The sequence below is a fragment of the Heterocephalus glaber genome, unplaced genomic scaffold (genome assembly GCF_053883595.1).
Source record: "Heterocephalus glaber isolate CG9 unplaced genomic scaffold, H.glaber_assembly_v1.0 deba00001690, whole genome shotgun sequence".
NCBI lineage: Eukaryota > Metazoa > Chordata > Mammalia > Rodentia > Bathyergidae > Heterocephalus > Heterocephalus glaber.
In genome coordinates, this window is record NW_028258415.1 from 2041973 (window position 1) to 2068408 (window position 26436).

The 26436-nt window shown below is 39.5% G+C and overlaps 1 pseudogene; it reads right to left on the reverse strand.

Annotated features, from left to right (window-relative positions):
• Nucleotides 1–2256: 2256 nt before the first annotated feature.
• Nucleotides 2257–8228, reverse strand: LOC147821793 (mitochondrial import inner membrane translocase subunit Tim21 pseudogene; annotated as a pseudogene).
• Between the last annotated feature and the right edge of the window lie 18208 nt (nucleotides 8229–26436).

Below are 26436 nucleotides of genomic sequence, written 5' to 3' on the forward strand. Positions count from 1 at the left end.
TAATGTTCTAAGAATTTCCAACTATCAAGTAATTCTTTGCTGCTTAACATTGTGAATGCTTCAAAACAACATGGTATTTAATCAACTTAATTTATAGAAAACAAATTTCTTCTACAGCATTGCTTATATATTCCTTGGAAAAAAGAAGTCATTGTCTCAGTCAGTGAAAACTAAAAGCAATTGATTTTGACATGTTAATACTATCTCAACTTTACAAATATGATAAAGCAATCATGTGAGGGAAGCTACTTAAAACAAAGTGCAAATGTGAAATATAATCCTCATGTATAGTAACAGTGTAAATAAATAAAATAATTTTAATCTGTAGAATCTCTCTATATAAAGAAAATTATCAGCCTTTTTTTACTTTTTTGCCTTTTTATTAGTACATGTTTGTAGTACATGATTATTACACTGTTTGTAGGGAGTTGGTACATGTACATAACACATCTTAATCTTTTTCCATCTCCTTCCTCTCCCTCCTTCCATTTGTTGATCCCCTTCTCATTTGAGAAAGATCTATCCCCCTACTTCCTATTATCTTTTTTTTACTTTGATCTTTATTTATATTTTGGATTTTTCACATAAGAGAAATGGTGTGATATTTAAGCCTGTGTCTGATATATTTCATTTAACATTATGGTCTCAAGGCACAATCCCTTTTTAAATTTTTAAATGGTGATACATCTTTGGATGTAAATTTATGTCAATGAGCAGTTGAATGAAATCATACTAGACTGAGATTCACTAGTAGAGCTAGGTAGATGCAGAAAATCTGTATATATATTGCAAAAAAACAAAATCAGATCACATAAAAAATTTTTAAAGTTTATTATGCATACAAAATAACAGTTTTGTATAACTGATAAGAAACAATCTGCTGGGAGGGCAAAAAAACTGGCTGAGAGACCTAACCCAAATTAAGAATTCACCCTATCACTGAAAGCATGTTCGCTCAGGGAGAGAACAGTTCTGCTGTGACACTTCCATACTTCCTAAAAGTGTGAAATTTTTAGAATTAAAGTAATAAAACACTTAAGACAGCAGTTCAACCAAAACTTTAACTTACTTAAGTAAGGAGATAAACTAAGCAAGGAAACAAATTTCCTGAAGATCTTTCTATCCTGAATATGCTAGGATCTCAAAAACCCATCAGAAACCCCTCCACTGTCAGTTCTAAAAAACAAAGAAATAGTGTTAGGGAATCCTCATTCTGAAGCCTCCACAGATAAGGAGCCACAGAGCACTTTAGTTATGTGATAAGGACTTGTAAGTGAAAGTCACTTTTTAATAGGTCTCCAGCAAATACCTCAAATAAAATAAAGTGTTCATATTTAAAAAGTATTTTTAAAAAAGGGCCTCACACACATTTGAACAACTCCCACTTATTTCTGGCATTCTCTTGGCAGTGTCAAGTATCAGCATAAGTTCGGAAGGGGCCGGGGACAACACCTCTATGGTCAAGGCAATTGTACCCATCATCTCAGTCACCAGCCAACCAGGGAATGGTGAGGTCTGATGAGGCTGAAGGACCTGTACAGCCCACAAACCTGCTAGAACAGATGGAGTGAGAGCCAGTTAACCATACAGAGTGTGTTCTCCTCCCACAATAGAAAGTGCCTCTAATCACGAGGTGGGAAACAGGAAATAGATTCCTAAGTCATACAGTTTCCACAACATTTCTATGATATATTTAACATCTAACTGACTATAATCCTCAAAGACTTTCATATGTTATTCTAAGAGATTCCAAATTATATGGAAGATGTTTTTGACATTTTTTTTTTCTGCTACTGGGGATAGAACTTAAGACCTTGTGCTTGGAAGGCTGGCACGGTGCCACTGAGCTAAATCCCCAGCTCTGGACATTTATTTTAGTTCTAATTTTTTCTGCTGGTTTCATATAATTATGTAATATAAAAAAACTCCAAAATATTGAAATTTGCTTTATTTACATGTTGTAAAACATTCAGTAACAAAAATTCTCATCATGAATGATATTAGAGCAGAAATACTGCCATAATTGAAAATTCACTAATAAAATATGCTATATGATCTATTTCATGATTTTTCACAAGAAAGGCTTGTCTAAATGCATCAAATATCCTATTACATTCACCTTTATGAGTGATATACTCCTGAATTACTCTTCTGAACAGATTCTGGAAGAGAGTTGTGAAGAACATCATGAATATACACCATTTCACACCCACCAGGAAACAGTGTGCTTCCTTGATTCTTTTAATTATCTTGGGATCAATTATCTTCAATGATAATGGTTCTCCTAGGTTAGGATTCCACTTCCACAAATATGTACCAAAATTTATATTCACCAGTCTTTGGATTCTCTTTCACTTCCACATGCACTGTTCCTTGCTCCCCTGGCTTGGACCCTTCAATGTAGAATTTCACATGTGTGTGTTTCAGCCCATCTTTTACATATGCGATAAAACTGACACAATGCCTTCAACCATGTCTGGTCATCTCCTCATAGCCTTTAACAGGGTCACCAAAGAAACTGATCACCTCGGGATGTTTTCTTCATTTTTCTAAGGCTTTCCCATATATCTTACTAGGAATGGTTGAAGAAAAAAGTTCTTTGAAAATCACTTAAAACAAGCCACCTGTAATGCTGATTCCAATGAGTACCACTATTAAGTAGGTGAAATCTTTTCCAGCTTCTTTCTCTTTCTGAGTCATTGGGATAGCAGTTTCCCCTCTCTGACCTCTGTTCACAGACACTTGCTTGCCACTGTCTTCTTCTGATTGTTTGTCTCGGAGAAGGCTTAAAGAGAATTTCACAAAAGACAGTTAATTTTGATAAAATTAGGGAAATAACTCAGGGACCCCAAGAAAAATCCAGCACAGTTTCTTTCTAGGTTGGCTGATGCTCTTCAAAAATATACCAAAATTGATCCCACCTCTCAGGCAGGCACGATTGTTATTAACACCCATTTTATTTCACAGTCTGCCCCTGACATCAGGAGAAAACTAGAAAGGGTTGAGGAGGGCCCCCAGGCCACACAAACTGAGCTCCTCAATGTTGCTTTTAAGGTGTTCAATCACCGTGAGAAACAAGCAAAACAACAAAAAGTGGCCAATTACCAGATGCTGGCAGCAGCCCTGCAGGGTAAACCACCATCTTGCAAAAGGACATTTACTCATGATGGGCCTCCTGGGGCCTATTTTAAGTGTAATCAGACTGGACACTGGGCTAGAGAATGTCCCAATCCCAAGCCACCGTCTGGCCCTTGTCCCGACTGCAAGCAGATGGGTCACTGGAGGGTTGACTGTCCCCTTCGCCAAAGAGGTAAGAGGCCATCCCCTCCTCAAACCCAGTCAGCAGGTGCAGAGACGTCTCTGTCAGAGCTCATTGGCCTGACAACGGAGGATTGACAGTGCCCAGGGTCATCTACAGTCCCCGCAGCCATCACTCTCAATGAGCCCAGGGTAACTGTCAGCATCTCAGGTAGGCCTATTTCATTTTTCCTTGATACGGAGGCTACCTATTCGGTCTTAACACAGTATTCAGGCCCTACACGTCCCTCCGCGGTAACTATTGTGGGAGTTCAGGGAATACCCTCAATCCCACTAAGTACACCACCCCTAGCTTGTTCTCTGCTGGGCAGTACATTTTCACATAGTTTCTTGGTTATTCCTAGCTGCCCTATCCCCATCTTGGGGAGAGATATTTTAACTAAATTTAGGGCTTCACTCAGCCAATTCATACCCTACCAGTATTCTGCTGCTCCTGACTGCCCCCCTGACAGATTCAACTCCCAATCTAACTTCACCCTCTCCTAGGGAGCTTTATATTGACCCCTCAGCCTGAGATGCCTCCACCCCTTCTGTGGCTAAACATCACCCTCCCATTCAGATCTCTCTCAAAGATATCACTCAATTTCCAAATGTTCCCCAATACCCTTTAGCCTTAAAACATTTAAAAGGATTAAAGTTTGTAATTACCAATCTACTCAACAAGGAACTTCTCAGACAAACTCACTCCCCCTACAACACTCCTATCCTTCCAGTTTTAAAAACAAATGGTTCCTACAGATTAGTACAAGACTTAAGAGCCATCAATTCTGCTGTACTTCCTTTACACCCTGTTGTTCCCAACCCCTATATGTTACTGTCCCATATCCCCTCCTCTTCACATTATTTCATGGTTCTAGACCTCAAAGATGCCTTTTTCACCATCCCCCTACACTCCAACTCACAAAATCTTTTTGCTTTCACATGGACTGTCCCTGATACGGGACACTGTCAACAATTTACTTGGACAGTTCTTCCACAGGGTTTCCGGGATATTCCACACCTCTTTGGACAGGCCTTGGCTACTGACCTCTTAAAATTAAACCTGTCTCCCTCTAAGCTGCTCCAATATGTAGATGACTTACTTTTGTGCAGCCCCACCTTCACACTCTCTCAGCAACACACAGCTACATTACTTAATTTCTTATATAAAAAGAGGTACCAAGTCTCCAGGGACAAGGTCCAACTCTCCCAACTCACAGTACAATACCTTGGGGTTAAGATCTCATATCAGCAATGAGAGATCACCTTGGACCGTAAACAACTTATTCGGGACCTCCCCATCCCCTCCTCCAAGGCCAAGATCCTGTCTTTCCTGGGGCTTGCAGACTTTCTCCACTTATGGATAGCAAACTTCAGTCTACTTGCTAAACCCCTGTATGATGCTTCCAAAGGAGACCCAAATGAACCTACAAATAATACTTCTATCAAGGGACCATTTCTCAGGCTTCAGGCTGCTATCCTCTCTGCCCTAGCACTGGCTCTCCCAGATCTTCAAAAGCCATTCATTCTGTATGTCACTGAACGAACAGGATTGGCTTTGGGAGTTCTGGGACAAAACATAGGATCACACTTAGTTACAGTTGCCTACCTGTCTAAACAGCTTGATTACACAGTCTGAGGCTGGCCTACATGTTTATGCCCTCTGGCGGCCACTTCTCTCTTAGCCCAAGAAAGTTCCAAACTTACCTTTGGCCAACCAATGACTGTAAAGTCACCCCATCCCTTACAGGACTTACTCACTCATTATAGCCTCTCACACCTGTCCCCCTCTAGGCTACAGCTCTTCCATACCACTTTTATAGAAAACCCATCTTTCTCTCTTCAGTCCTGCCCCTCTCTTAACCCAGCCAGTCTCCTTCCTGAGGCTGTTCAGACACTCTCCCACTCGTGCACAGAAACAATTGAAAACCTCCTTCCCTCCCTCCCTAATGTCTCCTCAGAGGCTCTCTCAGATCCGGAATTCACATGGTTTATTGATGGCAGCTCAATTTCCACCCATGTGCCCGGCCAGAAGGGGGCAGGATATGCAATAGTTTCTTTCACACAGACCATTGAGGCTAACACACTCCCACACAACACTACCTCTCAACAAGCAGAATTAATTGGACTCATCTGAGCTCTTAGTTTAGCTCACTACAGGTGAGGCAATATTTATACTGACTCCAAATATGCCTACCACACCCTACACTCTCATAACTCCATTTGGAGAGAAAGAGGGTTTATGACCACAAAAGGGACACCCATTATTAATGGACGTCTAATACATGCCCTTCTCCAAGTGGCCACCCTCCCAAAACAAGTGGGGGTCATTCATTGTAAAGGACATCAATCATCTTCCTCTCCTATAGCTCAGGGAAACAACAAAGCAGATCAAACTGCCCACAACATGGCACAACAATGTATTCCCCAAAGCCAAAACCAGTTGTTAATCATTCCACCCTTAAAACCTAACTATTCTCCCCAGGAAAAGTCCAAATACATGGAAAAGGGTGCTACACTAAGAAATGATTGGCTTCTATATCAGGGATGCCATGTCATACCTGATGATCAAATAATTCCTCTCCTCACTGACATACATAACTCACTCCATATAGGAACCCAACCCCTCCTGCACCTTCTCAGGCCTTTTCTATACCACCCATCTTTAGCAACACAGACAGTAACACAGGCCTGTCCCATTTGCTCAACCCCCAGTCCCCAAGGTGGCTTTCAAACACACACAAAGACTCACCAGTCGAGGGGAAAACTACCAGGGGAAGATTGGCAAATTGATTTCACATATATGCCACCTGTAAAAAAGGTTAAATATCTCCTAACCTTGGTAGATACTTTCATGGGGTGGATAGAAGCCTTTCCCTGCAGGTCGGAAGGAGCAGCTGCTGTAGTTCATGTGCTCCTAACAGAAATCATTCCTCAATTTGGCCTTCCACGTTCCATTCAATCAGACAATGGACCTCCCTTCATCTCTCAGATCACCCGACAGGTAACAGAGACACTCAATATACAGTGGAAACTACACATCCCATATCGACCTGAATCATCAGGCAAGGTAGAATGAGCCAATGAGTTAATTAAAATTCAACTAACTAAACTCTCAATAGAGCTCAAACAAAATTGGATTACCCTCCTCCCTTTAGCTCTCATGTGGCTTCACTCAGCACCACTAAAACCATTAAATTTAACCCCCTTTGAATTGATGTATGGACGACCTCTCTTGTTTTCTAACTTACCAGACCCATCATCAGCGCTTGCTGATTATATCCCAACACTTAATTATGCCCGTCATCTCCTTCAAACCCTGGCTAACCAAACTCTCCCCTTTCCAGACTCATCAGGTATTCTACATCCTCCTCCTCTTTCTCCAGGTGACCAGGTATATCTCAAGACCTGTCCCCAAGACCCCTCCAGCCACATTGGTAGGGACCTTTCACTGTTTCATTAATAACTCCTACCACAGTAAAACTCCAGGAAAGAGTCCCCTGATTCCATCTTTCCAGGACAAAAAAGGCTCCTCTAGGTTCCCAGATGAAACAGCCTGAACAACAATCTAACACTGCCAGATACTCCTCCATTTTCACAGGACCTACTAAACTCAGATTATTCCATACTTTCACACAGATTCCAGAGGAAAGTTAACCTCTCTCTCTCTCTCTCTCTCTCTCTCTCTCTCTCTCTCATTGACATCTCTATCCTTATCGGCTCAAATTCCAATTGACTTTCCTAGGTAATATGGATGTACATCCTCTTATAGCAGCAGTTTGGGGCCTTCCTCAAGTGTGCTCTGGAAAACATCGCTTGGTGATGCCCACAGGATGACATCCCTGAGACAATCCTCCAGTGGGTAACAGACCTCTGGTTACAGGGAGCACTAGCTGATTTTTCATGTTTTGAGAGAGCTCTTTTCTTTTCTCCTCATTTGCTGTTTGTACACACACCTTCATCTGCCTCAAGACATTCCCCTTTGTTAAGGGACCCATGGGATATTATGATTCCATATACACAGGGTCACCTATAGATGTCCTCAGCCTTCTCTTATTAATTCTTTTGGGCCTTCTATTTGGGATTAGGCTCACTGCCACTGCCCTGAGAGACTGGAAAACCATAGACAAATGTATTCTGGCAGCAATATACTACCTCATCATTACCCTCATTAGTATTATTGGTTGTCTACAGTAATTTATCAAGGATGACTAACAGCTGTCATTAAGGCTCCCTCACAAGTTTTTTTCTCATGGTAACCTATTACCTAATTATCACCCTTCCTGGTATTCTTGTCTTCACAAATACACAAAAATGTTTCTTCACTCTTCTCTTCTTCCCTTTGACAAGACTCTTCACCATTCCATCACACACTACGGGGTCCACATCACAATTCTCCCAAGTGCCCTCATCTCCATCTTCCTCTTTCCTCTACATGCAGTTTCCATGGCCCCACCCTTACCTGTCAACCCTACACACATATACAATGACCTCCAATTGACTCACTCCTCACTTCCACACTATCTAGATAACATGCTCCAGCTAACCCACTCCCTATTAAATCAATTCAACCCATCTCTAGCCAGTAACTGTTGGCTCTGTTTGTCCCTATCCACTGCTTCTTATACAGCCATCCCAGTACCTACAAAAGTCTGGGCTACAACCAATCTTACCATCCTCAGTATAAGATGGGAGGCCCTTTACAGTTATTTAATAAACAGTCCCTCACTGACTTTCACACCACTTATATGACAAGAAAAACACAAACAGGTCATGCAGCCCAACTCCTTCAATCTTACATGGCTAACCTATCTCTATATGAGAGTAAGGAAAAGCCTATACTCAGACCTATAGCTGATAACATCATCTTGAGCTTTCAGGCCCCACTTTGCTTTCAGCATAATTTGTCCATGGGCTCCATGTTGGGACATCTTCCCTCTTGGAAGTGTAATTACACATTACAATTACAAGCCTCGTCAGGTCATACTAACTACAAGGTCACCCAAGATGCCCACTTTGTTCAGCCTGTCTGCTTCACTGGGGCTCCAAAAATTATGACACAGGGTCTTCTCAACAAAAATTCTGGGGTTTGCAATGGTCAGCATATGCCTTGTATGACTATACATCCCTGGACTCCTTGCAACACATCCCCCTCAGTCTCAGAATGCCTCCATATTCCAACATTTAACCATTCTCCAGAATGGCTTCTGGTAGATACCAGGAGATTCTTCCTCCAATGGGAAAATAGGACCAACAATGCCCAACAAATCTCATGCCAAAGACCTTTTCAACCCTTAACATGTGCTGTGTTGGCAGGAACACTAGGAATATGGAAAATGGAGAATAACACACATCTTTTTGACATACACAACCAATTTTGTTTACCCAGTCAAGGGATCTTCTTCCTTTGTGGAACTTCGGCCCACCTGTGCCTGCCAACTAATTGGACAGGGACTTGCACTCTAGTTTACCTCAGCCCTAACATTGATATAGCCCCAAACAATCAAACTTTATCAGTGCCAACAAAAACACTGGTCAGACATAGACGAGCTGTCCAATTAATACCCTTATTTGTAGGACTAGGCATCACTTCTGCTTTAGAAACAGGAGTAGGAGGCCTAGCTACCTCACTAACTCAATTCTAAACTCTCTCTAAAGAGCTAAGTGACAGCCTAAAAGAAATAGCTAGATCAATCACAACTTTACAAAACCAAATAGATTCCTTAGTGGCTGTCATTCTCCAAAATAGGAGGGAGCTAGATCTCCTTACAGCAGAGAAGGGTGGTATATGTCTTTTTCTAGGAGAGGAATGTTGTTTTTATACAAATTAATCGGGTATAGTACAAGATGCAGCAAAAAAGCTCACTGAAAGGGCCTCAAACATTGATCAAAGAATGAACAATTGGGTAAATGAAAATCTCTTTTCCCTAAATAGTTTGCTGCCCTGCCTCCTTCCTCTGATAGGGCCACTGGTCACCATCTGCCTTATCTTACTCTTCAGACCCTGTCTGGTTTGCTGTTTTCAAAATTTCTTGCAGGAATGAATGAGGGCATTCACCAACCAGACAGTCATGGAATTCATCATGGCAGGGTACCAGCCAGTACGACAAATAGCAGAGGTCCCCACTTGCCACAGGCTTCATTAGATCCAGTTCTAGCCCCAATCTTTGCCCCTGGTCAATAGGAAGCAGCTCGAGAAGAAGAGACCTTCACCTAACTGTCATAAAACAAAAGTCTGGAATGATAGGTCTCCCACTACCACAGCAGCTATTATGTATAGTAGCTACCCTCTTCCTATGGTGCCTTACCCCCTCCCCTGTGTGACATCATGGCAAGATGGTTGCTCCAACCAAAGAACAAACCCTTCTTCCCAGCATGCCCCTGGTCCCACCTATAGAGTAACCTAATACTCGCTCACCTCCTACCACCTAGTGATGTCACCGGCTCCTCCACTCCCTGATCACAACCTCACTCAACCTCACCTCAGCCCCTACAAGCCCCACCCCTGTCTCTATAAAAGACTCTCCCTGCCCTGGCCATGTTGCTTTTTGTCTCTCCTTTGTTCAGAGACTGCCCGGCAAATCTATTCCCCTAATAAAGGCTTGTTGTGGCCTGGTCTGGTCTTGGTCTTTGGCCCTTTTACCTGACAGTCATTACTTTGAAAAAAATCTGACATCAATTACTTACTAATAGATATCCCAGATGGCATTCTTTCTGTCACAATGTTTCAGATGACAATTTTGGTATGATTTTCTTTTATTTCTGAATTTTGTATGCAAAGCACAATTTCCAGTGTTGGAAGATCTGTATAGATAGTTCAAACTGACAAGTGGTGCTTGTCCTATTTTATTTTGAAAATGTTGTAGTACTTTACAAAGCTCTGTAGAATGTAGTTTTTAAAAATAAACTTGGTTTTAGCACCATGTTTATGATGTAGTTTAGAAAATAAATTATATTGTTCACTTTGTTTTACACATTTTAAAAAACAATGACAAATACTTACTTAATTTAGTATTGTGGTATACTTATATGCCCATCGAATCCTAGAAAATTTCAGGATAAGAAAAGTAGATACTCCAATAGCATTTAGTAAAAAATACATCATTTCATTCTGAATATGTCTGATGTATTATTGTTCTTGTAAAGGTGGTCATTGTCATCACAATAATGATATTATCACTTTTTCAGTTTGAAATTGATGTGATTAATAGAGATGTTCATTCAACAAAAAATAATTTGATATAACACTTCCCAGGTGCCTGAAGGGCTTATCTGTGAATTTTTCAGTGACTCTTTACTCATTTACTTAGCAGATGTTCACCAAGCTACTTCTATGTCAAGCTCTGCCATAGTGCCATGTCAATGTTTAGGAGAATACAGAAGTGAAAATTACCTCTTAAGGAAGCTTTCCATATTACATGTAGAATTGCACAACTAAATAATTAAATCTATCTGAAGTAGATGCCGGGGGAAATGTAGTTGTTGATGTGAAAGTGTATAAAGGGCAAAGTTGATTGATCTAGGTTTTGCAGAGATGATTTTGCAAGGCAAGAACACTTAGGAATATTTAAAGCTAAAATATTAGGAAGATGAAACCAAAAAAGTGTAAGAAAAAGACTTTTGCTCAACTGAGATTTATTTATTTATTTATTTATTTATTTATTTATTTATTTATTTATTTATTTTATTTTACCATGGATCAAACTCAGGACCTTGCACTTGGGAGGCAGGTGTGGGAACCACTGAGCTAAATCCCCAGTCCCTTCCATGAATTTTAATATGTTTTTAAAAAATAGTTTCAGGATATTCAGAAAGCCATTCGAATTGGCCTGTCACACAATTAATCTAAATATTGTGGATGGGTCAGAGGAGCCATTGGTAATGATAAACCAGGATATCAAGGACTTCAGGTGTAAGTGAAGTGTTTTGTATATGAAACCATGGAACTTTATATACATGGGTGTCTAGGCAACATATTTCTTTATAGAAATGTTCAATACCAACAGCCAACAATTGGTCTGTATGTTAGCTCCTGTATGGGGAGTAATTTTTTTTTATTCTTTTATTGGTACATTTTAGGTATACAATACATTTACATTTACCATTGGGTGCTTGTACCTGTACATGATGTATCTTAGTTCTTATTTTTCCTCCATTACCTGTGCCCCCTTCATCCACTCCACCCTTCCCTATTTACATAGATTTTGTTTCCATTTTTTATTCTTTTCTCATAATTTTTCCTTTCCCTTCTTCCCTTCTGCTTCCCCTCCCACCAACCCTATACCTTTGGAGCTTTTCCTATATCAAATTATCTGTTATTCATTTTAATCATTTTAATCCTTATTTACACTTTTAGTTTTTCACACTAGAGAAAGTATTCAGTATTTACATATGTGTGTCCTATTTATTTCACTTAAGAGTATGGCCTCAATATGCATCCATTTAGCTATAAATGTCTCTAGTTTCTCATTCTTTATGGCTGAGTAGTACTCCGTTTTATAAAAAAAAACACATCTTCTTTATCCAGTTTCCAGTTGATGGGCACTTGGGCTGGTTCCAAGCTTCAGCTATTACAAACTCTGCCATTATAAACATGGGTGCACATATATCGCTGGGGAGTAAATTTTTAAAATTAATTTTATTAGAACATTTTAGGTATACAATATAATGACATTCATCATTGGACATTTGCACCTTTACATAATCTCTTGGTTCTTACTTTTTCCCCATTCCTCTGCCATCCCTTCAACTCCTCCATCCCTCCCTATTTACAAAGACCTTGTTTCCATTTTTTCATTTTCTCATATTAATTCCATTCCCTTCTTTCCTTTCCCCTACCCCTTCCACTTCACCTCTGCAGCTTTTCTTCCTATTTCACATTATCGATTATAACTGTTGATTTTTATGTGCACTTTCAGTTTCTCACACCAGAGAAACTATTCAGTATTTACACGTCTGTCCTATTTATTTCACTTAAGAGTATTGCCCAAAGTACATCCATTTAGATATAAATATCTCCAATTTCTCATTCTTTTTGGCTGAGTAGTAGTCCATTTTATAAAAAAAAGAACAAAACACATTTTATTTTCCCAGTCCCCAGTTGATGGGCAATTGGGCTGTTTCCAAGTTTTAGCTATTACAAACTGTGCCACTATGAACATGGGTGCACATATATTGCTGTGGTATGATTCTTTTAATTCTTTTGGTAAGCTGCCCAGCAGGGAAATAGCTGGGTCAAATGGGGCCTCTAGTCCTAGTTCTTTGAGGTATCTCCATACTGATTTCCACAGTGGTTGCACCAGTCTACACTCCTACCAACAATGAAGGAGGGTCCCTTTTCCTCCACAGCCCAACCAGCATGTGTCATTGGTTGATTTCATGATAGCAGCCATTCCTTCTGTGGTGAGGTGGGATCTTAGTGTTGTTTTCATTTGCATCTCTCAAATGACCAGTGATGTTGAACAATTTTTCCTATTTTTGTTTGCTATTTTAACTTCTTTTTCTGAGAAATGTCTGTTCATTTCAGATTCCCATTTTTTGCTTGGGTCCTTAAATTTGGGAGGGCTGACTGTGTTTAAGTTCTTTATATATTCTAGATAGTAGACCATTGTCTGAGGAACAGCTGGTAAAACATTTTTTTTTCACATTGTAGATTTCATAAAATGGGACCACTAGTCCTAATTCTTTGAGGTATCTCCATACTGATTTCCACAGTGGTTGCACCAGTCTTCACTCCTACTAGCAATGAAGAAGTGTTCCTTTCTCCCCACATCCCCACCAGCATTTTTATTGGTTGATTTCTTGATAGTAGCCATTCTTTGTGGGGTGAGGTGGAATATCAGTGTTATTTTCATCTGCATCGCTCGAATGACCAGTGATGTAGAACACTTTTTCATGTATTTCTTTGCTGTTTTTACTTCTTTGTCTGAGAAATGACTGTTCATTTCATATGCCCATTTTTGAATTGGGTCTTTGAATTTGGGGGTCTGATTTTTTCCAATTTTTATATATTCTAGATAGTAGTCCTTTATCTGAGGTACAGCTGCTAAAATTTTTTCCCATATTGTAGGTTGTCTGTTAGCTCTGTTGGTGGTTTCTTTTTCAGTGCAGAAGCTTTTTAATAAGATGAGATCCCAGTTGTTGATTCTTTCTGCTAGCTCCTGTGCTACTGAGGTTTTTTTCATGAAGTCTTTTCTTATGTCAGTGTCTTCAAGAGTTCTACCTAACCTTTCGCCCAGCAAGTTTAGAGTTTCTGGCTTAATATTTAGATCTTTAATCCACTTCAATCTTAGTTTAGTGCATGGTGATAGATATGGGTCTAGTTTCAATCTTTGGCAGGTTGAAATCCAGTTTTTCCAACACCATTTATTAAATAGGCTATCTTTCCTCCAATGATGGTGGTTGGCTCATTTGTCAAAGATGAGGTGGCTGAGCATGTCTGGAGTTGTTTCTGCAACTTCTAATCTATTCCACTGTTCCTTGGGTCTGTTTCTTTGCTGGCACCATGCTGATTTTAACACAGTAGCTTTGTAGTATAGGTTCATGCTGGGATTGTGATAGTCTCTGTTGCTTAGAATTACTTTTGCTATTGTAGGTTTCTTCTGGCTCCAAATGAATTTTGTAATTGTTTTCTCCAGTTCTGTGAAGCATATTGTTGGAATTTCTATTGGCATTGCATTGAATCTATATAGTTTTGGAAGTATGGCCATTTTCACTATAGTGGTTCTTCCTACCCAGGAGCAAGGGATGTCTTTCCATTTTCTTGTATCCTCTTGGATCTCTTTTTTCAGAGTGCTGTAGATTTCAGTGTAGAGGCCTTTTGCTCCCATTGTTAGATTGATTCCTAAATATTTCATTTTTTTGGATGCTATTGTAAAATGAATTTTTTCCCTAATTTCTCTCTCAGTGAGTCTGTTATTTGTGTACAAGAAGGCTATTGTTTTTTGAGTGATGACCTTGTATCCAGCTACTCTACTGAATCTGTCAATTAAGTCTAGAAGTCTTTTGGTGCAGGTTTTTGGGTCTTCTATGTACAGTATCATATCCTCCGAAAATAATGACAGTTTTGCTTCTTACTTTCCTATCTTTATTCCTTTTATTTCTTTCTCTTTTCTAATTGCTGTGGCTAATGTTTCCAGAACTATATTGAACAGGAGTGGTGATAGTGGACATCTTTGTCTTGTTCCTGATTTTAGCATGAGATTTTTCAGTTTTTAACCATTTAGTATGATGTTGGGTGTTGGTTTTTCATAGATAGCCTTAATTAGGTTGAGATAAAGACCTTCTTTTCCAATTTTCTATAGGGTTTTTATCATGAATGGGTGTTGGATTTTGTCAAATGCCTTTTCTGCATCTCTTGAGATAAACATATGGTTTTTGTACTTGACTCTGTTAATATAGTGTATTACATTTATTGATTTATGAATGTTGAACCATCCTTGCATCCCTGGGATAAATTCGACATGGTCAAGGTGTGTGATCTGCTTGATGACCCTCTGTATTCTGATTGCCAGTATCTTGTTGAGGATTTTTGCATCTATGTTCATTAAGGTGATTGGCCTGTAGTTCTCTTTCTGGCTTGGATCTTTCCCTGGTTTTGAAATCAAAGTAACACTTGGTTCCAGGAATGAATTTGGAAGTATTGGTTCCCTTTCAATATCCTTGATGAATTTAAAGAGTAATGGCATTAGTTCTTCTTTAAATGTCTTGTAGAATTCACCAGTGAAGCTATCAGGACCTGGGCTTGTCTTTGTTGGCAAAATTTTTATTACATTTTCAATTTCACTCATTGTAATTGGGGTGTTTAGAATTTCTATATCTTCTTCATTTAACTTTGGCAATTCATATGTATCTAGGAATCTGTCCATTTCTTCTGTGTTTTCCATTTTATTGGCATACAAGTTCTTGAAGTAGGTATTGATAATCCTCTGGATTTTTGTTGGGTCTGTTGTGACTTCATTTTTTTCATTCTTAACTGCATGTCTTTATGCCTTTTCTTTCCTTTTTTTGATAAGGATGGCTAAAGGTTTATTGATTTTATTTATTCTTTCAAAAAACCAATTCTTTGATTCATTGATCTTTTTGTATTGTTCTCTTAGTCTCCCTTGCATTGATTTCTGCTCTGATCTTTATAATTTCCTCTCTTGTATGAGCTTTGGATTTGTTATACTCTTCTTTTTCTAGGAGCTTGAGGTTCTGCATTCTGTTATTTATCTGAGTTTTCTCTGTTTTCCAATATGGGCATTCACTGCTATGAATTTCCCGCATAGAACTGCTTTCACTGTGTTCCATAGATTCCTGTATGTTGTACTGGCATTTTCATTTACTTGTAGAAACTGTTTAATTTCTTCTTTAAGTACTTCTGTGACCCATTAATTGTTCAAGAGGATGTTATTTAGTTTCCATGTGTTTGTGGGGTTTTTGCAGTTTCTTATGTTATTGATCTCCAATTTTATTGCACTATGGTCTGATAATATACAGGGGCTAACTTCAATTCTTTTACATTTACTTAGACATGTCCTATGAACTAGCATGTGGTCTATTCTGGAGAATGACCCATGTCCAGCCAAAAAGAATGTGTATTCTGATTTTGTGGGGTGGGACACTCTGCAAACATCTATTAGGTCCATTTGTTCAATAACTTAGTTCAGTTCTAGAATTTCCTTGTTAACTTTTTGTGGAGATGATCTGTCTATTTGTGATAGTGGGGTATTGAGGTCCCCCACTACAATTGTGTTAGTGTTTATTTGGTTTTTCGTGTCCATTAATATTTGTTTTGCATAGTTGAAGGCATTCATATTTGGTGCATATATATTTAGGATGGTCATCTCTTTCTCTTGGATTGTTCCCTTCACAAGGATGTAGTGACCATCTTTGTCTCTCTTAATTAGTTTTGGCTTGAAATCTACTTTGTCTGCAAATAAGATTACTACCCCTGTGGGTTCCTGTGGCATGGAGAACTGTTTTCCATCCTTTGACTTTCAGTTTATTAGTTTCTTTTTGAGTTACGTGTGTTTGTTGTGTACAGCATATTGTTGGATTTTGGTTCTTAATACATTCTGCCAGTCTATTTCTTTGGCTTGGTGAATTGAGGCCATTAACATTTATGGTTATAATTAATAGATATTGATTTATCCTTGTCATGATGTTTTACTTTTGTTGGCTCTTTTATTTCTTATTTTTTCCCCCTTTCCCTTTAATGTCTTACCTTGCCTGGTGGGTTCCCTCTGTTGGGCCTCATGGAGTTGTGACCTTCATTGTTTTTTCTAGGATATTGTTTAGAATTGCTTGTAGTGCTGGTTTGGTGTTCATGAAATTTCTCAGGTGTTCTTTGTCGTGGAAGTATCTAATTTCCCCCATCAATTTTGAAAGATAATTTTGCAGGATACAACAGTCTTGGTTGGAAGTTATTTTCTTTTAGGGCTTGAAATACTTCACTCCAGGCTCTCCTTGACTTGAGGGTTTGTGCTGAGAAGTCTGCTGTGATTCTGATGGGCTTTCCTTTGTAGGTGATTTGTTTCTTTAACTGCTTGTAGAATTTTGTTTTTCTGTTTGGTTTCTGAGATCTTGACTACTATATGTTTAGATGTAGATTTTTTTTTTTATCATGGCTAGTTAGATTTCTATATGCCTCAATTATCTGCATTTCCAATTCTCTACTTTTCTCTGGGAAGTTTTCCACTATTATTTCTGTGAATAGTTTTATTATGTCAATTATGGTTTCTCCTGTTTTTTCATGGACTCCTATCAGTCTTATGTTATTCTTCTTTTCAACATCTAGCAGCTGTTGGATTGATTTCTCATGGTCCCTTACTATTTTTAAGAAATCTCTGTTTTCATGGTCTTTAACCATGATCCTGCCTTCTATATCTGATATTATATCTTCAGATTCCCTTAATCTGCTGTGGATACTTTCATTGGAATTTTTAATCTCCTGAATATCTGTTTGAATCTCTTTCATGGATTCCATTTCTTTCTTATGTTGGGTGATCTTGGTTCCCATTTCTTTCTTATGCTGGGCATTCATGGCTTCCAGCATGTTTCTGAGCTCATCTATTTTTTTTTATCTGTTTCTGTTCTAGATCCCCCAATCACATCTTTCACTTTGCTCACCATCTCTGTAGATGTTTGGGAGATTATTTCTGCTTTGAATTTTTCTAGAGCCTCATTCATCTGTTTTGTTACTTCCTGTGCTATTAGTTCAGGGTATCCAGGTGGTTGGTTATTGGACTTTACCATTTCATTTTCCCCAGGGTTTACCCTTGGTGGGGTGGAAGTCTGAGTTTGTGCATTGCTTAAATGTCTTCTCATTTTTGTTTTTGGTACTGTCCTTAGTTTAACTCCTGGGGTGTACTTTGAAATAGCTTATAATTTCTTTGTTACTTGTAATTAGAACCCTTATGGAATGATTGTTTCTCAGAGGTGTCTTCCAGATATAGCTGGTCTTTCAGTTTTGAGTCTCTAATGACTCTAAGCCCATCTCATTTTCCTTATACTAGGAAGGATTACTGACCAGACCAATACCAACACCTTAGTCCAAGTTATACAATCAGCAACACCACTGCATCAAGTACATCTTAGAAAATTACATTTTGTGGGAGTTATTAATCTATCACCTTTAGCTATGTGAATTAAATAAAGATCGAGGTTCAACTCAACATATAGTGAATAAACTCTTTAATACAACAACTTTACCCTTTGGGATGGGGAGTTAGAAGGAGTTGGGGAGTGAGGGATAGATAGGTAGAAGGATAAGGGAAGGTTATCAATGAGGCCAGAGGACACAGGTGAGAAGGAAAAAGAGAATAACAGGAAAATAAAGAACTCCAAATGTGGGCCAGAACAGGGACAAAAAGGGAGATGAACTATGTGGGAAAGCAAGAGAGTGAAAGAGAGAGAGAAAGGAAAGAGAAAAGAAAGAAGAAAATTTAAAAAAAGGAGAGAAAAACAAATATTTGAAAGAGTGGGAAAAAATTAAAGATAGGAGAAAAAGAAAAGAAAAGAGATAAAAAACAAACCAATAATACTAATTTTGGCAATAAAAAATAAAATTGAAAATGAAGGGCCTCTTTCAGGGTATGTCTCTGTTGTCACAATAGACAACATGGGTATCAGTGTGCAGATACAAGTCAATGAGTCTCCACAAACCAGTTTCAGACCCGTGAGATTCAGAGTTTTATGGTTGCAAGTCCCAAGTTGAGCTCCCTGTCCTCCTATAAGTTTGAACTATGCAGGGTTGTACTGCAGGTTCCAGTTGCTCTTCCCCCAAAGATAGTCCTGGTTCTGATGGGAGGTGATGATAACTCCAACTTACCCAGTACAGTGGTCTTTTGGTCCAGTGTCTTCTCCATCTTTGTAGTGTGGAACCAGGTGACAGTACAGCCAAGAGGCCAGAGGAGTGTGTGTGGGGGGGTTGTCCAGTGGATTGCTGCCAGGATGTGGGCTGGATTGATGTGTTCTGAGTGGCTCAGGACCTTGCTACAGCCTCTTCAGACTTGCCTGTCTGAAGTGGGCTGGATCGGTGTGTTCTGTGTGGCTTGGGAGCTTGCTATGGCCTCCTGGAGGTTGTTTTGTCACTCCAGGCTCTTCTTGCCTTGATAGTTTGTGTTGAGAAGTCTACTGTGATTCTGATGGACTTTCTTTTGTATATGATTTGTCTCTTTTCTTTGCTTGTAGAATTTTGTTCTCTTGGGTTTCTGGAATTTCAACTCTTACATGTATAGGTGTAGATTTTTTTTTATCAGGGCTATTTGGTGTCCTATATGCCTCATTTATCTGTATGCCAAGTTATTTTGGCCTGCTTGGAAAGATTTCTGCCATTACTTCTGTGAACAGGTTTTTTATGTTTTATTCACTCTCTCCTGCTTCTTTATTGACTCTATCAGTGTTATGTTATTCTTCTTTGCATCATCTAGCAGCTGCTGGATTGATTTCTCATGCTTCCATACTATTTTTGAGAAATTTTTATTTGTTTGGTCACTAATTGCAATCCTGTCTTCTGTATCTGATATTCTGTCCTCACATTGGCTCATTCTGCTGCATAATCTTTCAGTGGATTTTTTAATCTCCTGGACATCTGTTTGCATCTGTTATATGGATTCCATTTTTTCCTATGTTGAGATCCCATCATATTCCTCAGCTGATCTAATTTTTTTATGAGTGTCTGCTCTAGATTTATTCTCCGTGGCTTGCACTATGGAAACAATTTTTCTTGTTATTGACAAATTATTTCTAAGTTCATTTTTTTTCAGATCCTCTTTGTTCCATTTCAGGGAGTCCAGGTGGTTGAGTATCAGATTGTTCCATCTTATTACCCTTCTGGTGTTGCCTTAGGTGATCTGAAAGTCTGGTTTTGTTAATTGTTTAAATGTCTCCTCATTGCAAAAGATACATGCTTCACCTCTGTTAAGAATTTTTGCTCACCCTATGGTCTTCAATTCTCAGCAAGACCGGAGAGGGGTTTTCTCTGCAGTTCACCACTGTGCCAATTCCTGTGTTCAGAATGGTGTCCTTCTAGATCCTTGCTCTGCCCTATTAACTGGGTGAGCTTCTGACTTGGGCCTGTGCATACTTGGTATGGTATGTGGGCATGCCTCTGGCTGGGGCCTGCATCACTGCATAGCTTTCATCTGGGAAGGCCTTTGGCTGGGGCCTCTGGGTCCAAGCTGGTGGGGTAGGGGTGGGGTCCTGGCCAAGACCTGCCTGCAACTGCACCACTCTGGCCCCTGCCAGGTTCTCACTGGGTTCTGAGTTCACTTACAGATGGTATCAGGGTGGACCACTTGTTGTTGCTTGTATGCCTCTTCAGCTCTTTTCCAGGTGTGCCTTTGGTCAGGGCTTGTTGGCCCAAGCTGCTGTGGCCAGGCATTGGTCCTGGCTGGGTCCTGTCCACATGCAAGTGTCTTTTGTCTCATTTGTTGCTGGGTTCTGCGTGCACTTACTGATTTCAACTGAGCTATTGAAAGGAACTTAGTGCTAATTATTCTGATATCGCATGCTAATTATTCTGAGACATGTTGTGGGGGCATAATGCATGGGTACTTATGCCTAGGTTCAGGAATTTTAAATTGAATTAGCAGCTGCAATATAATTCTGAGTAGACAAAAAGAAAATATGAAATAATTGTGTGTCATTGACTTATCTTGCTAAATTTGGAAGGTCAGAGAAGGCTTCACAGAGGGATTATTTGAAGAAGTTTAATTTTCCTTTCTACTTGTCCTCTTTGTGATGCCTTACTAGCAGAGGTTCAGGAGATGGCTGCACTTTTGTGTTTGCCTGCTGTGACATTACCATACCCTGCAAAAGAGAAAATTCAGTCCATCTGGAGATTTTCAAGACTAATGGGAAGAGATAGGGAAAGAGTTGCAAGGCCAAGCCTCAGGAGGAATAATATGTGCTGAGTCCACATCAAAGAATATATCAGGCCATTGTAAATGCAGTTGAAATAAAATAATTTTAAAATTCTCTAAGTGAATCTGGAACATATCTATTTCAATATGTTAAACCAATCCTGACTTGGGGATGAACATTAACTGGTAAATGTTCAAACATTAAATATTAATATTAAATGGTTAGAGTTATACTGGCAAGTATTTAACAAACTGTTTTCCAGAAAATAAGGAAACAAATAAAATCTCTCCCAGAAGAGGGAAAAATTGTTTTGTAATATTTACCTGTTCCCATAATGTAAAAAAATCATAACTTGACCTTTCCAAGTCCCCAGTGTGCAGTCACTGAAAGTGGATTTAAAAAGTGACAGGATAATCATTTTATATTCAGTTTAAATACTTCACAAAAGGTTGAGAAAAACTAAAATTGCTACATAGGAACAGAAAACTGACATTATGTGCCTTGAAATTAGAAGCCATACTACTTTAATACGTTAATAAAATTACGTTAACTTATTTGTGTGAAGAATCTTCTGATTAAAATTTTCACTTAACTCTATTTATATTTGCTTGGTTGACATAAACATGTGATACAGAATTATAAAATGTGTCCCTTATATCAATTCCTCAAATTCTATGATCTAAATCTTACCCATCTTCCAAGGCTCTGTCTAAATCCTTTATTTCCTTTATAAAATGTATCATTCTCTCACTCCCTTTTTCTCTTTCTCTCTGTTTCTGTCTCTGTTTATATTATATATACATAATATATACAAACTGTGAAACTGCTCCTTTATAACACATGGAAAACTACATGTCATATAGTAAGTGCATTGATATGAATCCTTACATAAGCATAAATCCAAATATAACAGTGTTCAGCAAATTTATTAGAAGAAATATGAGTGAAAGACAATTGAGAGGGTGAGAAAAGTTGAGTGAAACATTGGATCACCATGAACATCTGGCATTGACTGAAAGAGAGTGAAAAGAAGGAAAGGTGGTTTTGTGGAAGAATCTGATATGCTAAGCAAAGGTCACTAAGATTTCAGTGACCCCTAAAGGCAAACTCAAGAGAACTTCTAGTCTTTAAGGAATATGCATTATTAATTTTCCTGCCATGTATAGTTTTGTTTTGGAGTAGTTATGGAAAGTTTCCTTAAATACAAATGTGGTTATTTGTGTTGGAACACACCAGCTGGAGTGTCAATTATATTTGTGCAATTGGAGACTGTGAGGAATTAATATGTACATCACAGAATATGATAGAGAATTATTTCACAGCAGAGATTTGTTAATATTAAAAAGTAAGTTTCCAATATACTTTGAGCTCCAAACTTCTTACATGTTAGAAATACCTGTTAATATCTAAAACTAAATAAAACAGATTCTGAATGATATTATAAGGATATTTCATGAAATTTTAATTGTTTTAGTAAAAATAGTCAATGCATTTTAAAAACATTTTCATATAATACTGCAATTTCTCTCAAGAAAACAGAAATGGAATAATACACACATCACTTCTATCAGCAAATATTTGTTGCTCTACTGAGCTCAAACTGTAAATATACTTAGCTCAATGAAATAAATCAAATTTGTTGTACATCAGCACAATCTTTTATGGGGTGGGAATTGAGGGCATTCTTGAGGGGTCAGGCTGCACTCTGTTCCATGGAGCTGTAAGTCTTCTTCCCAGGAACACCTTTCATTTCTCTTTCTGCCCCTCATGTCTTCACCAAAATCAGCAAAAAGAAAAGAAGCTCATCTTACTCACCAAATGCCATTTCATCTGTCTAGTAGTCTTCCACTTCTGTCAGTAAACAAAAGAAACAACTGCTCTGTTTAGGATCTCAGAGAAAATCTTTTATAAATATCTTCTACTGTTAAGAATACCTTTTATTTTTGTTTTGACTGCTTAAATTAAATATATTTCAAAGGAAACAAACTACTGTCTGAGTCAGAAAAGGTTGCTTGTGTTATGGAGGAGAGAGTGAGTTCAAACAATAGAGATGCACCACACTCTGTGCCAGATTTGAGCCCATTTATTATAGCTGGCAGTCAAAGAGGGGCTATTGCCATAAAAAGTTTCCTTGGCAATGGGAAGCAATTTGAATTCTTCTTTTAAAACATGCTTTCAGCTGGGGAGGGATCAGGGGAGAGCAAGTGGAATTTTACAGAAGCAGAACCATGTCAGGTTAGTGGGAAGGGGGGCACAATGACATTTCACACACACTAGGTGAGCTACAAAACATCCTGGAACTGCAGCAAGTTTATTGCCAAGAAGAATGTGGGGGTTTTGGGTGCTTTGTTCAACATAAACACTTTGTTCAAGCACAGGTACAAAATGACATTGAGGCACAAGATGGAGTTGGGTTGACTATCACATTCCCAACACCTCTAAGCATGATGTGAAAGCTTTAATTCAATGACAGCCTCTTGTTTGGGTAGGGGGTTATATAAGGAATTGTAGTAAGATCTCATATGCATCAGTATAGCAGGCTATACACTGTTTTATAAAGTTGATTATCCAATTAAGAATACAAGGGCCAATAAAGAGCCTGAGACAAAGCAGGATGAGGGGACTAGCCAGTCCAGTGATAAGGGAAGTTACCCAAGGGCTCCAATTGAGCAGGCTATGATACCATGAGTTATTACTTTCCTTCTCCTTCTGATGTCTATCTAGATTTTCCTTGAACTTTTGAAGGGTATCCTGAATTACACCACTTGTTGGCATAGAAAGAACATGCCTCCTCTAGAGCAGAACATAATCCTCCTTGTGACAAGAGGACTAGAGGGATCCCCCTTTGATTCTGAAGGGCATCTCAGCTAGTGACTCTATTTGGGAGTGAAGAGTCTCTACATTATATTTCAGGCTTCCTAGGTCAGTGTCTACTTGTTCTTCCAAAGCTGAGAATTGAAGTTCTTCTCTAGCCAATGTGGCAGTTCCAAACTCCATTAAGCCAGCTATCTCCAATCCCAACAAAATTGGAATGATTATGGGGGTTGCTCGCTTCTGTCTCTACAGTAGTCCTGGGGGTGCTATGAAATCCCATCCCTATGGTCCTTCATGCACATAAACTTGAGGAAGAACTCACATCATGATGCACAAGACTTCAAATCTAGTATCTCCCTCAGGAATTCTGACACTCCTAGTAAATCTCAAGATACAAGTTAGCCAAGTGCTGTTAGGGGGAAAATAAGCCTTCAAGGTCTCCAGAGTCATGGTTTGGCTACACACAGCATGGAAAAGGGGAGTTATTCATATCATAAGAAGAAGTTGCCAGACAGGTTGCATTTCCATAAATGTCACCAATTGTCAAGGGGGGGCTATGCAAAAGTGCATGCTAAGACAGTACTTGAGGCTTTTATTGAGCCCAAGATTCACACACCCACATAATAAGGAGGCTTTGCTTTTAGACAGAGCCAACAGTCATGAGCCAGGTCTGGTTGAGTTATGTTTAACATAGTGTGGATGGCTCCCAGCAAAGAGAATAGGGAGGGAAGCAGTACATGTGGCAGGCCTGCTTTATTGGTAGCTAAGAGCAGATGCTTTGAAGGAGAGATAACAGTGTGAGGCTCGAGTAAGAGGTCCTTTACCTTCATTAAGCGTTCTATTTGTTGTCTTGGTTCTTGGCTTAGCAGTTGGGTTTGAAAGGTAATGATTTCCCCTAGGTCAGCAATTAGTCCTCCAGGGATCCAAAATTCCATCCTGTGGCCCATTTAGAGTCCAAGAGCCTTTGTATCAGAATCATGACTCAGTACCCATGTTTCCAAACTATGATATCATTAGTGACATTTGGTCCCCCACTATAGGAGGCAATCTTTACACAGCCCCAGTTAGGACAGTAGAAATCATTCAGGGACCCACATTCCTGCTGTCCAAATAGATTGAATCATGGACACTCATAAAAGTCATGGTTCCCAGGTTTATGAACTGATAGTAGTAGCTTCCCCAATCTCTCCTAACTAATTTACAGAGATTGACCTTGGGAAACCTGAGCGGTTGCTGGGGGTGGATGGTACCAAAAGTAACATTACCTAGAATTTCTCCTGAGTGAAAGGAGGTGAGAAGAAAGGAATACAAGTCTCCTCTTTGCATTTTGCCAGAGATCAGCCTCATCAGCCCAAAAATAATAAGGACAAGTGTCACAGTCATGGTCAGACTAGTCTGAGCTTTAAAGGATTGGGTCCCAGCTCAGCAGTCCCCTTTTGTGCCCACTTGCTGCACAAATGGTGAACCCACATCAAGATTCTGTCAACCTTGAGAGCTGAGATGACCATGTAGGGTCTCTTCAGGCTGGAGTCTGTCCTTCACTCCAAAAAGCCTTGATGAAGACAGTATCCCAGGGCTGGAATGAGTGGCATAATGTAGAGCTGAGCAGAGGCTGAGTAGCTTGTACCTGGAAGTGAACAGTTTTATGTACCTTTTAAAGAGACTGGAGATACTTTAATAGGGACTGGTTAGAAAATTCTTCAGGTACCTCACTTTTGACCTTGGGGAGCAAGGGAGGGGGTCTTCCAAACATAATTTCATAAGAAGTAAAACTTGCTTTATAAGGGGTGGATGTAACTCTAAGGACAATCAAAGGCTGTATCCTGACCCACCCTTCACCAGTTTCCAGTGTCAATTTAGTCAGAGTGATTTTAGGGTCTGATTCATCTGTTCCACTTGCTCTGAACTTTGAGGTTGGTAGGCATGGTGGAGTTTCCAATTTATACCCAGTGCCCTACAGACTAACTGAGTTATAGAGGCTACAAAGGCAGGGCCATTGTCAGATCCAATGGACACCAGTCATCTGAATCTGGGAATTAATTCCTGAAGAAGTTTCTTTGCCACCACAGTGGCAGTCTCCTGCAGAGAACCAAAGACCTCTGTCCAACTTAAGAAGGTATCTATGAAAACCAGGAGGTAGTAATAGCTACCCACTGGTGGTTTGGTCTCTGTGAAATCCACTTCCTAATGTTCTCCAGGATTCCTACCCCAGAATCTGACCCCAAGGGGTGCAGATTGGCCCTGGTGGGGATTTATTTGTACACAGGTTGGGCACTTAAAAGAGGCTCGGTGGGCCAGCTCTTGCAGTTTTGAAAATCAGTACCTTGGAGCTAGAAGCTAGGCCATCTTGGAGCCACCCCCCACACACACACACACACATTGCATGACCAAATGTAGCTGCTGGACCAGTTATTGTCCTAATGCCTGAGGGAGATAGATACAACCATATGGATATTTCCACCATCCTTGGAGATTTTTCTTTGCTTGCAGCTGGCTTGCTTCTTTATCTTCTTCTTCATTGTAAGTAGGGCTAGTTGGGAGCAAAAGGGGTGGAGGACTCACAGTAGGGAAGATAACTAAGAGTTCAGCTGGCCTGAGAGCTGCCTCTCTGACTGCTTGGTCTGCAAGTTGATGTCCCTTAGCCTCAGGTGTATTGTCCTTTTGGTGACTCCAAACATGAATGATGTCCACCCTCTTGGGAAGCCGTATCACCTCTAGGAGAGACAACATCTCTTCACTTCTGACAATCTTTCCTGCAGCTGTCAGAAGCCCTCTCTCCTTGTAGATGCTCATGTGGATATGTAGAGTAGCAAAGGCATGCCTGCTGTCAGTGTACACATTTATCTTCTTTTTCTTTTGCCATCTCAAGGCCTGGGCCAAGATGATCATTTCTGCCTTTTAGGTTGAGGTCCCTTCAGGCAGAGGCTGGGCCCAAATGACTTGATCAACTGTAGTTACTGCAGCTCCCACCCTCCA